An 11348-nucleotide genomic window follows, 5' to 3' on the forward strand; every position below is an offset into this window, starting at 1 on the left:
CACTAAACTTGGCTTGAAGAGGTTGTCCATGCACCGGTAGCAGAATCATAACCTGATCTCCTGGCTGAAAGTGGTGTAACTTGGACTTCTTATCATACCAAGTCTTCATCTTCTCCTGAGCATCTCCTAAATTCTCTCTCGCCTGCTGTAAAGCAGTGGACAGCCGTTCTTTGAACTTCATCACATACTCCAGCAGGTTGACGTCATCTTCCTCCAACAGCCAGCATTCCTTGAGTAGCTTAAGGGGTCCTCTTACTTCATGGCCAAACAGTAGTTCAAAAGGTGGGAAGCCCAGTGATTCATTTGGAGATTCTCTTGCAGCAAATACAACGAATGGAAGACCTTTATCCCAGTCTTTCTGATGTTCCAAACAGTATTTCTTGAGCATCGATTTGAGTGTTTGATGATATCTCTCCAACGCTCCTTGGGTCTGGGGATGGTGAGCTGAAGACGTGATCTGGGTGATGCCCAACTCTTTCAGAGACTGCTTGAAAACATTTGACATGAAATTACTTCCCCGGTCTGACTGTACCTCCTTGGGCAGACCAAACTTTGTGAAGAACCCTAGCATTTCCTTAACCACGTTCTTTGCTGAGATATTTTTAGGTGGAATGGCTTCAGGATAACGAGTAGCCATATCAATCAGGGTCAACACATAAGAAAATCCTGAAGAAGTCTTAGGAAGAGGGCCCACAATATCCACCAACACACGGGTGAATGGCGCCTCAAAAGGAGGAATGGGAACTAGAGGTGCAACCTTTTCGGTCTGATTACACTTCCCCACAACTTGACAGGTGTGACAAGACTTACAATACCAGGAAACATCCCTGAAGATACCTGGCCAGTAGAAGTGTTTCAAAATGCGTGCCACAGTCTTCCTCACTCCAAGGTGTCCTGCCAAACTGGAATCATGAGCCACTCCAATGATATCCTGCCTACAAACACGAGGGATGACAACTTGATGTACAACCTCCCATTCACAGTCGGCTGATGCTGTTGGGGGTCTCCACTTCCTCATAAGTACTCCTGACTTTATATAATAACAAGTAGAAGCACAAGCTGTCTCTTCCTCACTGCAAGCAGAGTTAGCTAGACCTTTCAACTCAGGGTCAGGAACCTGCAACTCAACCAACTCTTGACGAGACAAATTATCAACACTACGGGGTACTGCCTCATCTGGTGAGTGGTCCAAATTAGCAAGAAAAGTGTCAGCTAGGATAACATCATCATCATCATTATCCTCTAAGTCACCAGTAACTTTAGACTTAGCCCTTATGACACCACATGCAGAGAACATGTCAGGGACACCACAATCCTGGGCCGCAGCCACTGGATCGCTAGACAACTGAGGAGCTGGACACACTTGACTTCCACCAATATCATTTCCAAGTAAGAAAGTTACACCTGACATTGGGAGTGTCTCAACCAACCCAACCATAACGGAACCATTAACAAAACCAGACTCTAAATTCACTCTGCACAGAGGGACAGAGAAGTAATTATTCCCTACACCTTGTAAGATTACAGTTTCATCAGAGGAATTAACATTAGAGCCTAGAACACTGGTCAGCATAAGGGATTGGCAAGCACCTGTATCACGATATATTTTAACTGATTTCCTGTCATTATTGTCCAGAGGACTGACAAAACCATCAGACAGGAAATTAGCACATGAACTCTTGAGAGTGTCACCGACGTTACTGCTCAAAAGAGGAGCTCCATCAAGAGAATTTAATTTACCCCTCAAAGCAGGTTCAGTTAACTCAGTTAAAGAATTCTGGGAACTCTCAAGGGTGGACACTAGACCAATTGACTGAATATTTAAAGACTCCTTTTTGTTCACATCACGCTGTCTCCTGAAACATTTCTCCGTAGTATGACCAAGCTTACTCCAATAAGTACATTTACGTTTCTGAAATCTGGAGGTGAAGCTGGTATTTACTTCCTGAGAAACATAATCTTTATTCTCTTTCCTGTTACCTGTACTCTGAGTAGAGGCAACGTACTTACTCTCAGCTTTCCTTTTTCCTCTAGAATATCTCTTGTGAGTGAGAACATATTCATCAGCTAAAACTGCAGCATCAGACAAATTATCTATTTTTTTCTCAAGATATAGGCTTACATCTTTATTAATACACCTTTTGAAGTCCTCCAGCAAAATCATCTGCTTAAATTTACCAAAATCAGAATCCACATTCTTAGAATTTAACCACTGCTCTAACAGATCTTCTTTGATTTTTGCATACTCAACATGGGATTGCTTATCTTGCTTATAAGTTGTCCTAAATTTTACTCTATAGGCTTCAGGAACAAGCTCATAGGCCTTAAGAATCAAGCTCTTAACAGATTGATCCTGAGGCAAAGATGCATAAGTTACTTGAGCTTTACCGGTGAAAACAGTTTGAAGGAGTACTGGCCAATACTTTTTGGGCCAATTAAAACCCGTAGCTACCCTCTCAAACAACTGAAAATACTTTGTTAAATCAGATTCATTAAAAGGAGGGACAAGTTTAACATTTTTAGCCACATCAAAATCATCAGAGCTAGATGATCCAGTTCCACCTTGTTTCATGCGATACTCATGGTCTGCCTGAATCGTAGCAAGTTCAACTTGTGCCTGAGCCTGTGCCTGTGCCTCCTGAATACGAGCATTTGCCTGAAATTCAGCCTCCTGAGTACGAGCCTGAGACTCCGCCTCCTTAGCCTGAGACTCAGCCTCCTTAGCACGAGCCTGAAACTCAGCTTCCTTAACACGAGCCTCCCGCAGAGCTAGCTGTAACTTAGCTATTTCAATCTGCGCTTGCTCATTTGGGGGAGTTACATTAAACAAGCTTTTATTAATCATGCCAACAATTTGATCTTTAGAATGATGAGAGTGAACTGCAATTCCCAATTGTTGAGCAACAAGCTTAAGTTCATTCTTTGTTCTGTTTTCTACATCACACACTGTTTGCACATTTGACAAAAAATCTTTGGCTTCATCAAGTGTAGTAATAGTAGACATCATGAATAAATCACAGTCGCAAAATATCAAGCAATATCCTGATGATAATATCCTGAATATCCTGATAAGAGGTCGCCAAATTTATGTTACGGAATAGAGAAAGATAATGTACACTTTAAGTGAGAATACTAAAAATCACTACTGTCCCGTAAAGTTCCAGGTTCAAAACAAAAGAGTTAGGTAAAATTACAAGTTAAAGTTTAATGCTCAAACTAACAACAAAACATTCAGGACTCATAAGGATAATGTAATGGCAAAAACAGGTCAAATATATGGTTAACTGCAATAGCCTCTATTAACACGAAATTAGCATGAGTAAATTTATCTAAGTCAGCCCTCATAAAATGAGAATACCAGATAATACTCAGTGAATGCAAGATATATTATTACAGATACAAAATAATATTACCACTGGCTGACAATATGAATTACAAAAACTTTACTAGGCCTACGAATTAACACCTCACGCTATACAATACAAGGAAAAAATGTAATAACAATTATACTCAAATTACACAGCAGCTAGATGGCTGGAGACTTCCAGAGCACTCACAAAAATAACAACTGTACAGGGGAGGACAGAGATGTGAACAAAATGAGGAGTAGATCTAAGTGGCAATAATGCAGAGACTGAGCTCATTATATAGGCGCCGGCAGAGCTTGATACAACTTGTAAGAAGGACGCGCAAATGAAGCCATGGGGACAAAGAGTTGACAATCCTGCTCTGAACAACAGAAAGAACGACTTACTCTACTATAAGGGAGGAGGGGGGGGAGTGAGGTAGAACACGCTCGTGATCAAACATGCAGCATACTGTACGTTAGAATTACACAAAGGATGATGAAATCATAGGCTATGTAACTATATATATATATATGGATGGGGTGATGAGAGAAGTAAAAACACGAGTTGTGGAGAGAGGGATGGCGTTGGTAATGAATGGTGATAGATGGAATATCTCAGATTTGTTGTATGCTGATGACGCAATACTGCTTGCTGTACCGGACAATAACTTGGTAGGCTAGTGCAGAGTTATGCTGATGTCTGTGAGCGTCGTGCCTTGAGAGTAAATGAGAGAAGAGTAAAGTGATGATTATTGAGAGAGAAGGTGTCTCCCAGTGTTATGTCACAGTGAAGGGAGAGAGACTGGAATTGGTGAGAGAGTTCAAAGACTTGGGTACAATGATAGCAAAGAGAGGAAAAGGTGCAAGAGAAGTTGAAAGTAGAGTGACACAAGGAAGAAAAGTAACTGGTGCAACTAAGGCCTTGATAAGAAACAGAAGCTTGAGTGTTGCAGCTGCACGAGGCTTACATGAGGGAGTGTTAGTGTCAACTTTAACATATGGGTGTGAGACTATGGTGTGGCATGAAAATGAAAAGTCAAGAGTAAGATCAGTGGAGATGGGACTGTTGAGGAATGTATGTGGAGTACAGAGGGTGGATAGGATACGAAGGAATGTGATTGGTGAAAGGTGTGGAGTGAGGAAGTCGGTGAACACCAGAATCGAAGAGTGTCCTGAGATGGTATGGTCATGTGGAAAGAATGGATAACAATAGAGTGGTGAAAAAGGTATACCTGAGCGAATTTGAAGGAGGGAGGAGGCGAGGTAGGCCAAGGCGAAGGTGGAGAGATATGGTGGAGAGAGGTTTGGAAGCCAGTGAGGCTAGGGACCTGACAAGAGATCGAGCTGGCTGGATGAATGTTGTAAGAAGTGCATGATCAGGGATTTTGGCACCCCTCGTGAGCATGGCAGCGTCCGGATTGACTCAATCGGATACGTTTGTGTGAAGCTGCAGAATGTGGTGAATGTTTTTGGCGTATCCGGTAGAGCCACAATTCTGGGGGCTTGAATGATGAGTGAATGGAAGCGTGGCCTATTGGACTGGGCAAATTTGTGCTGCCTGGGCATTGCTACTCCTCACCCTGCCCTTGGGTGGGAAAGGAGGTCCGGATGATGATGATGAATACATCTATCTTTCTATATCTATATCTATCTACTGTATCTATTTATCTATCTATACATATACTGTATATATATATATATATATATATATATATATATATATATATATATATATATATATATATATATATATATATAGATATATAGATATATATATTTGTAAATTAATTGCTTAATAACAAGTGATTCATAGATAAGCTGATATCCACAAGCAAAAGGAAGCACGAAAAATCCCGAGCGCTTTCGTGTATTCACATCTTCAGGGGAGAGCTCTCCCCTGAAGATGTGAGTACACACACACACACACACACACACACACACACACACACACACACACACACACACACACACAGACACAGACACACACACACACACACACACACACACACACACACACACATGTAAATATATAAAACCATTCATAACTCTGGTTGGTAACCATATAACCAACTCACACGTATTCCCTACGTGTCAACAAGTAGGTTGGAGGAGTTAGAGCCCCTCCCCAAAAAACCACTAACTCAGAGACAAATGGCCACCCCTAATGGAATTATGGCATCTGGCTATATATATATATATATATATTGAAGAGACATACATACATTACACGCGTGTGTACAAATGTTTTTTGCGCTCCTGACCGGGAATCGAACCCAAGACTTCTAGATAAAAGTCAGACATTGTTACCACTACACCACGGCGTAATGAAAGCTGAGCAACTTGAATTTTTGGATGAAGCATATATATATATATATATATATATATATATATATATATATATATATATATATATATATATATATATATATATATATACGCACCACCTACTTCAGTTCCAATAATTCATGTACCGTTGCTCATTTGAAACACTGATCTGATTTGGTTTGATCATAGACTCACACAACACCCATCTGAAAACTAAGACTCTCTTTGTTCATGAAGCAATGTCCCAGAGATAAGATTAGTTAATTCAGTCCATTGTACTCACTCCCTATTGATGGAAATGGAACAGTTCTTTTTAGCCGTCCCGGTCCCGAAGGGGCTCGGGGACTTTTCACTCAGTTTGTCTGTTGGTTTGTTTGTCTGTCTGTCTGTCAGTTAACAACTTTCACAAAAACTACTTGTGCGATTTTCACTAAAATCGCAGGGACGATGGGCTATGACCTTCTGATCACCTGATTAAATTTTGGGCTAAGGCTCAGTCTGTTGTCCCCCCAAAATGTAATATATATATATATATATATATATATATATATATATATATATATATATATATATATATATATATATATATATATATATATATTTTTATGTGTCCGACTCTGGACATAGGCTTCACAGCCTGCTATCAAGGCCCAGCAGTCCTCCTACATGCCATACACCTCTACATGTCACCACTTCGGCGCTAACACCCACCGTCCATATTGAATACATGCTAGGGCTGTCTCATACAGGACTGGTGTATTGGTATTAGCGGGGGTATTTTTACGACATGTCGGCGGGTCTTCTGGTAGATCAGTAAAGCCTGATTTAATGAAATTCAAATCCTTAAACTGTTCCCTGCCCCAGCCGGGATTCGAACCTGGGTCCGTAAGGACTTCAGGCCACCTCTATATATATATATATATATATATATATATATATATATATATATATATATATATATATATATATATATATATATATATATATATATAGTTTTTTCGCCATAATTCCTTTCAAATTCGTCACATCAACATGAAACCAAAACCCAAAGGTGCACCTTTCAAATATGCATCCTATAACATGCCTCATTGCATCAGGGAGGTAACCCCCCCAGTTTGTGTGGGGGAGCCAGTGGCAGGTGGATCGGGCCTAAATTTTCAAATGGGCATAAAATCGTCGATTTCCACCCGATTTACCCCAAATTCAATGTGACATCTTTGACTAGATATCCTGTTTTGTTTATAAGTCAGCACTAAACTGACTGCCAGGAACGGGTTTGCTGTGCCATGGCACCGCTTCTTGTTTTACGTCTAGGACGAGGGCTAGGTCTTTTATAAATGAAACAGTTTATTAGCTCTTGAAAGATTGCCAGCATGCCACATTTGTCATGCCCTGAACGTCATCGTGCTTTAGGGATGCTGGAGAGTGGCATTGTGCAACGTGGGGTTACTCTTATAATGGGAGGTTATTTTTCACTGAGTGTCAGGCCTATCCAGAGGCATCATGAAACAGGTTCAGCTGACAACTGACAGCGTCTTGGAAGAGTACATGTAACAACGGAATGTGAAGATCACCACATACGGATGCCGCATCTCGACGACAAATTTCTTGAGACAGCACAAACAGCACGTGACTCCTGTTCAACATAATTAACGGATAAGCAGGTCCACTGTACAGCGACGATTGCGGTTGTCTGGCTTAAACACACAGACCCATAAGGAGGTTGGATCTCTCCCTCGCCCGTCATTGGAACAGACTACAATGGGGTAACCTACATGACCATCGGACCAGAAAACAGTGGATTGTTCTCTTCACTGATGAATGTGGTTTCTGTGTGGATCACCCTGACGGACGTCTGCGTGTTTGGAGGCGATGTAAAGAGCGCTATGTGAACTACTGTGTGTGACAGGGTAACCAGTGAGGTGGACCCGCAATCAAGGTATAGGTAAGCATTTCAGCTGACTACAAAACTCCTCTAGTGATCATCCAAGGCAACCCGATGGCTCGAGGATACGTCGACAATGTACTCAGGCCTCACGTGATCTTGTTTTTGTGCGACCATCCAGGTGTCACAACATTGCAACAAGATCGTCTACATGCTGCTCATGTCGCAATTGATTTTCTACAGGCTGAGAATGTCAAATTATTGCCATAGACTGCCTTTCCACCTGACTTAAACCCATTTGAATATGTGTGGAACTATCTTATGTGGCGCCCATCGTCATGTGTCCCGAACCACAAAACAGACGACGACTGATCCAGGCTGTGCAAGAAGGGTAGGAGAGGCTTCCACAGTACACACTACGCCATCTGATGTCTTGTATGAGGCGTAGGATTACATCTTGCATGGCTGCAAATGGTGGCCACACCCCGTACTCACTGACGCACGTACAGTAGTGTATGTAGAATTGCCTATCACGGGGTCAAGTCACACAAGCACTGTTTATGTAAAGAATTTCTTGTCCTTATACTCGTGTTCCGTTGTAAACCTGTAGAAAATATCAATGACCTCACTATGTTAACTACCTTAGATATGTTGAACTTTAAATACAATATACAACAGGTAACCTGCTGGTGTTTTTTCAGACATAGATTCTATCATGTGTGTGTGTGTGTGTGTGTGTGTGTGTGTGTGTGTGTGTGTGTGTGTGTGTGTGTGTGTGTGTGTCATGAAACCATAACACATCATGATCACACACACCACCACACCGCATCATAAATACCACTACATGGGACAGCCTAGCAGGGGCGGTTGCTTGCCCCTGATTGATGGGTTTGCTCGATCAGACAGACTGGTGTAGTACAACAACAACAACAGCAACAACACATGGTCATAAAAACGACTACACTACACAGGGTCGTAAAATCTAGAGGGGCTAGGGGGGCTATAGCCCCCCCCCAGTGTTTTTTGTTTATTAATTTGTCAAAATTTCGGTTAAGATTAAGGGTTCAATAACAACTCACGAAATGAATCAAGTTTGTAAAATGTGATACTATGTGTCGATTATTATCATAAATCATGTTGGAACGACTATTTGAGACGCACCGTGGTAGTGTTATGTGTTTCAGTGATAGTGTGTGACAACGCTGTTCTTGTCATTCCCCAAGCCTTTGTCGATAGCTCACTGTTGCCTAGTGGCCTGTGAGTTCATTTTCTCTCTATTGTGTTTATAATTCTGTTTCTGTGTTTTGTTGTTATCGCAACCCTATTTACAGATTGAGAGACTTACACAATGTGTCTGAGTGTTCATTCTAAGAGACTTGACAATCTTCATCAGAAGGAGATTCTGAATGAATTTATTGACACGACGGAGAGAAGAAAAGCCATGTTTGCTCGTCTTTGACACGTTGAGTAAATGTTTATATTTTATGCTTATTGTATGTTGGAATCTGTATATTTTATCAAAGTGTGTGTGTGTGTGTGTGTGTGTGTGTGTGTGTGTGTGTGTGTGTGTGTGTGTGTGTGTGTGTGGCAAAGACATGTTATGAAACATGAGTGACCTTTAATATGAAAGAAAACAACGCTGAGCTTATAGGGCTGAACTTGAAAATAAAAAGGAAGAAAAACTTGAAATAGTTTTGTTGACAGTTCAAACAATTCTACGCGTGTCTGATCGGATTTATCTAAATTTGATCCAATTGTTCATAAACTAAATCATAATAGTACTTAGATTTTGATTATTTTATCATTGCCAAAAGAATAAAGGCAGGATGGTATATTTCAGCCTGAATTCTACCTCAGGTGCGTAGGAACAATCTTGATAAGGGTGCAGCATAGTGCAACAAAAATGAAAAATGGCCAAATTATTAAACATAGACACACTTTGAGTTGAAAGTTCAGATTAGCAGAAAGTGAAGCCTTTTATTTAAACACCCAAATCCATCACTAAACATACTGTACATGCCCATTAAACATCAACTTTTAAGTAGAAGCAAACTGAAATATATCGGATTGTCTGCAAACTTAAGCATTACAATGTAATTTTACGTTTTTAATTCGAAGGTATATGCATTTTGTCTAACCCCCCCAAAATCTGTTGAAAATTACGGGCCTGCCACATACACATAAACACCATTACACCATTTGCTCATAAATACAAACACACCACATTCTCATAAACACTACCACATTATCATAAACGTCGCAGCACTACATTGACATCAACAGCAATCCATCATATGGTCTTAAAAACATACGGTCATAAAGATCATAAACACCACTACTTCACATTGTCATAATCATTACCACGCTACATGGCCAAAATCATCAAACCACACCACACAATCATATAAACCACCGCATCACATGGTCATGAGCACTACCACACCACATGGTCTTGCAAACCACAACAGTTCAGTCATATAACCACCACACCACATGTTTTGACAAAACACCACCACAGCATGGTCATCCAAGCCACCACCACCACATGGTCTTACAAATCACCACCACAGCATGGTCATCCAAGCCACCACCACCACATGGTCTTACAAATCACCACCACCACCACAACCACGTTTTGGAACATATGTTCATAAATTTTATCATAAAATCTTTTTCATCACTCATACTGAGGACATGCTTAGGAAAACTTCTTCCTTGTTACAAAAAATGGATCAAGTAACAAACACTTCAAAATCAAGAAGCATCAGTGCTGCTTCCTTCTTATAATTAAATGCATATCAATTAATAGAAGAGCGTAAGCGTGAGAGAAAGTGAGCTGTCATGTGCGGACGTAGCGGACGACTGTCACCTGAAGCGGTTACAGTTTGAAAATTTAAACAGAGAGAAAGAGAGAGAGAGAGAGAGAGAGAGAGAGAGAGAGAGGGGGCTATATCTGTGCAATGACCAGTAAATGGAAACAAAATCTTATGACAGCTCAGCTTTTTCACTCATAAACTCTGAAAACCTGGTATTTGGTTTGCCTATTGGTATAAGATTTCTTTGGATCTTTATCCTGCTCCCGACAACAAAGATGAAAGGACACAGAGAGCCGACAGAAAAAGGAAGAATGAAACCTACTTCTCACTGGTACAAGAGCAATAATGGTTTGAAGATTGCAGAAGAAACAAAATAAGGAATGAATAAAAATCAAAGATTCACTATGATAGACACAATTATTTCGGGCAATCATCAAATTTTCCACAGGTCCTCGCGCTTCCCCGTGGCATTTGCTCCCCCCTCCCCCCCAGGGAACACACCCCTCCCAACTGAGAACTAGTGTTGAAGAGCGTGGTAACCCACCCTACCCTACCCTACCCTTAATGTACTCAAAGCCAATCGAACACATCACAAGCAAATAATGTAAAATTACGTAAACTCTCTTAACCTAGCCTGACCTATTTCCTCTATCCTAACTCATCCCAACTCTGCCTACAGTACTGTACTATACTCTGTTCACCTTATCTTGCAAGTTCCCAGTGAGGATGGCCGTGCGAAAGGAACTAACCACCTCCTCTATCATTCCCATAACGTAAACATTTATGTAAAGAGCTACGTTTTATCAAGCTTATGTAAATCTGTGGATGAAACTGTTGACACTTTCAGGCTCCCATGACACACTCGCAGTTGAATAAAATCGTCTGCCGTCAATTCAAATACAGCACTAGAGTTGTTCCGACCATTAGTGAGTTTATAAAGTTAGAATCTCTTCAAAATAATCTGGAGATAGGT

The sequence above is a fragment of the Coenobita brevimanus genome, chromosome 28 (assembly GCF_032717465.1).
Source record: "Coenobita brevimanus isolate Jiangsu-jjx chromosome 28, ASM3271746v2, whole genome shotgun sequence".
NCBI lineage: Eukaryota > Metazoa > Arthropoda > Malacostraca > Decapoda > Coenobitidae > Coenobita > Coenobita brevimanus.